This window comes from Lathyrus oleraceus, chromosome 6 (assembly GCF_024323335.1).
Source record: "Lathyrus oleraceus cultivar Zhongwan6 chromosome 6, CAAS_Psat_ZW6_1.0, whole genome shotgun sequence".
In the NCBI taxonomy this organism is placed as follows: domain Eukaryota; kingdom Viridiplantae; phylum Streptophyta; class Magnoliopsida; order Fabales; family Fabaceae; genus Lathyrus; species Lathyrus oleraceus.
The window spans coordinates 11658210-11662930 of NC_066584.1; positions in this window are offsets into that span (position 1 = coordinate 11658210).

Sequence of the window (4721 nt, forward strand, 5' to 3'; positions counted from 1 at the left end):
AAGGAATTTTTTTAACCCCTTTAAACTCACCTCTTAAGAAATTTTCTCTTAATTCTAATAATTATTTTCCACGCCATATTCATAAAGGAAAGGTAGAATATGGGAATTTAGTTGAGGATTGAGTTAATCAAGACCACATTCCCTCCAAGGTTAACATATCTATTACACCAAGAATCAAGCCTTCGAGAAATAAAGGAAATTAGAGACTTCCACATGGCCTCCAAACGATGGTACTAACCAAAAGGTAAATCCAAATATTTAAAAGGAGAAGCCATATCTTGAAATTCAGGAAACTTTTATCCATCCCTAAAAAATTCATGTCTACATTAACCCTTATAAGATTACTCTTTGCAAAATTAATTTGAAACCCTGAATCTAGTTCAAAACACCTAAAAACTATTTCAATAGTCTAAAGGTTAATTACCATAACATCATAGAAGATAAGATTACTATATGCATATTAGAGATAGGAAACATCAAGCTTGAAGGATCCAACTCTAAACATAGTAAAAATCTCTAGGTGCCCCAGCCTCAAAATCAAATCACTAACCCCTTATACCACCCGAAGAAAGAAGAAATGGGCAAGAGTCCCCCTTGCTTGAAATCCTTGTGAATGTTGATTTATTTTTGTCGGGTTGTCATTAACAAAGACCGGGAGATTTCATGAAAACACGCATTTCTTCATTCAAGCCATTTATTAGTAACTAAAGCACATTCTCTTCAGAATATATATATATATATATATATATATATATATATATATATATATATATATATATATATATATATATATATATATATATATATATATATATATATATATATATATATATATATATATATATATATATATATATATATATATATATATATTCTAAAACACTTCAACTAATAGAATCATACACCTTTTCAAAGTCAGCTTTGAGAATGAGACAATCTTTTTTTGATTTTTTGTGTCAGGTCAATGATTTCATTAACTCTCACCACTCCATCCACCAATTGGCACCCTTTGATAAAACTTGATTTTTTTATTATCTAAAACAAGATTATCCATAACATATGACATTCTAGCCATCGACACCTTCTCCTCCGACTTACAAAGAAACTCGATCAAAAAGTTATGTCGAAAATCCCCCAAAAGGTTGGAGGAAGCCACCTTCGAGACCAAAACAACAAAGTATGAGGCAAAGCCATGCATAAGTGTTGTAGGAAAAAATAAATTATCAAACATCACTCATATATCATGCCAATGCAGCTGCCCGAACCTTTAAAATAATGAGAAGTTAAAATGATTAGGGCTTACACTTTTGTTTCCATCACACTCATTTACAACCAAGGGGAAACAATGTAAACAGAGATGTGTTCACAAGAGAACTATCGGTACACAATCATATCTAGAGTTTACACACGTTGAATAATTTTCAACACTTTATAAAGAGTGTAAACAAATATACCAAAGCTTGCTACATTTTCAAGCTTTCTCTTTTCTCTATTCTGTTTGACGTACTTCCAAGTAATTTCTCCTTTTTCTTTTATGTCTTTCGGAAAAAAAGTTCTTTTGATAATTTGTGTTCCTTCAAAAATTTGAGTGGTCTTAGTACCATAAAAAAAGAATTTCCTTTTTCAAAGCTAAAAACAGGGGGAAATATAATACAATATAACAACAACAACCAAGATTTATTCCAATAAGTAGGGTCGGCTACATGGATCAACTTTCGCCATAATGTTCTATCTTGGACCATGCTTCTATCCAAATCTTTAATCTCGAAATATTTCTTAATAACTTCTCTTATAGTCTTTCTAGGTATTCCTCTTCCTCTAATTGTTTGACTTCTCTCCATCTGATCTACTCTCCTTACCACATAATATACATGTCTTCTCTCTATATGCCTAAAACATCTAAGTCAATTTTCCACCATGTTCTTTACTATAAGTGATATCCCAACACTGTCTCTAATATTTTCATTTTTAATCTTAGTTTGTATAGTCTCACCACACATCCAATGCAGTATTATCATCTCTAATAGACTTACTTTATTCTCGTGTTGACTTTTAACCGTCCAACATTCTATCATGTACAACATCGAGGTCTTACCACAATCCGATAAAATTTTCCCTTCAACTTAAGTGATACCTTTACGTCACATAAAACCCTTGATGCCCTGCTCCATTTCAACCTCCCATATTGAATTTGATGCTTTATATCCCTTTCTATTTCTCTATCATTTTGTATTACATGCCCAAGATATTTTAACCATGTGACTTAAGGGATGATATAGTCTCCAACTTTCACCTCTAGGTTAGAAACACTTATTCTTTTATTGAACTTACATTTCATATACTCTGTCTTACTTCTGCTTAGGCAAACATAATGTGTTTATAAATCTCATCTCCAAGTATCTAACCTATCATTTAAACACTCCTTCAAATCTCAATGTAGGATTATATCATCTATAAAAAGCAAGCATCTCAGTGCTAGTTCTTGGATGTGTTCCGTGAGTACATATAAAATTAAGGTTAAAAGGTAGGGGCTTAGGAATGAACTTTGATACAAACCTATTTAATGGGAAACTTGTTTGTCACTCCACTTTATGTCTGCACACTAGTTGATACTCTTTCATACATATCTTGGATATATCGATTATATGGAATCCAAACTCCTTTCTTCTCTATGTTTTTCCAAAACTTCTATCTAGACACTCTATCACATTCCTTTTCCAAGTCAATAAAAATTAAGTGTAAGTCTTATTGGTTGTTAGTGGAATAACTTGCAAAGGAAGAAACTCATCTTTATTGATGAATGAGTGATGATTTTCATGCATTTAATATGAGAGAGTTCTTCGATATATAGAAAGATCAAAGGAAGTTAATTCATTAACAAACTAACTAACTTTCTAACAAAATAAATAACTAACAAAAATAGGGAAAATTATAAAACTTGTACATCAAGTAACTAGTATATCTAACACCCCTCAAGTTGGACTATGGATGTCACATATTCCCAACTGGGACAAGTTGGCAAGGAAATTTGTTTGATGTAAAGTATTGGTGAAGGCATCTGCAACATGATTAGAGCTGCTAACAGATAGAATAAGGATGAACATATTTAGAATTTTCTCTCAAATGACATGGCAATCGATTTCTATATGTTTACTTCTTTCATGAAAAGTGGGGTTATGTGCCAAGTATACGAATAATTTGCTATCACAGTAGATGGAAAAGGGTTGAGGTAGAGGTGTGCAAAAACCAGAGACGAGCCTATAAAACCATTGAAGTTCACATGTGAGAGATGCAATGGTTTAATCTTCTGCCTCAATGGAATACCTTGAAATTGTATTCAACTTTTTGGATTTCTAGGATATGAGAAAGGTGCCTTTTCCAATCATGGAAATAATGGTTGTTGTAATGAAATAAGGAGCCAAATGTCCTCCAATTAGAGTCTATAAAACAATGAATTTTGACTGAAGTATTTCTAGAGTTGAATATGCCTTTTTCCTGGTGATGATTTGAGGTACATGGGAATGATGGTTGTTGTAGTTAAATAAAGAGCCAAAGGTTTTGATATGAACCAACTTAGATGTCGTACAAAGAAGGAAATATCGGGCCTTATATGAGTAAGATATAGAAGGCTTCCAATGAGTAAGATATAGGAAGTAGGGTCTTCTAGACGAGTGCCTTCATGTTTGGAGAGTTTTGTGGTGGGATTGATGGGTATGATCGATGGCTTGGCCCCTAAGAAAATTGTGTCCTCAATGAATTCAAGGCTATATTTCCTCTAGTTAACTACATTACCTTCATTTGATCTTGAAATTTCAAGGACAAGGAAGAATTCAAGCTTGTCAAGATCTTTGATGCAAAATTGTTGGTCAAGAAACTGTTTAACATGTTGAAGTTTTGTCAAGCAATTGATAGTAAGCATTATATCATCAACATATACCAAGAGTGTTATAAATGAATTGAAATTTTATTGGAGGTATAAGGAGTGAGTTGTCTGTGATTATTTGTATCCCAAATTAAGTAAGGCTTGCAACAATTTTTGATACCATTGCTTGCTAAATTGTTTCAAGCCATAGATGAATTTTTGAAGCTTTCACACTTGAGGAGGATTATAATTGGATGTGGGATGACCAAGAGTTTAAGCCATATAAACTTCTGTTGGATTTATTTATCAAATGTCACCATTGTGATTCGATGGGCTTAATATCCCCACCCATGGTGCCTAAGATGTGTTAGGTACAGTCTGTTGAGGGCTCTTTTCTATAAGGAAATATAGTTGCACCCTAATTAATAACACTTTCTTTTAGCATAGTGGTAGGCGGTTGATCCAAAAATTTGTATCATAGCAAGGTCATGGGTTCGAATCCCCCTGACTGTCACTAGGGGGAATTATTGGATTTATTTATCCAACATCACTGGTGCAATTCTATGGGCTTAACATCCCAACCTATGGCGCCTACGATGTGTTAGGTGCAATCTGTTGAGGGATATTTTCTATAAGGAAATATATATGTCAAGAGGGGAGATGATGTTACATATGCAAACATTTTAAAAGGGAAGTTTGTTTCATAAAAAATGATATGTATTGGATTTATTTATCCAACATCACTGGTGCAATTCTATGGGCTTAACATCCCAACCTATGGCGCCTACGATGTGTTAGGTGCAATCTGTTGAGGGATATTTTCTATAAGGAAATATATATGTCAAGAGGGGAGAGGATG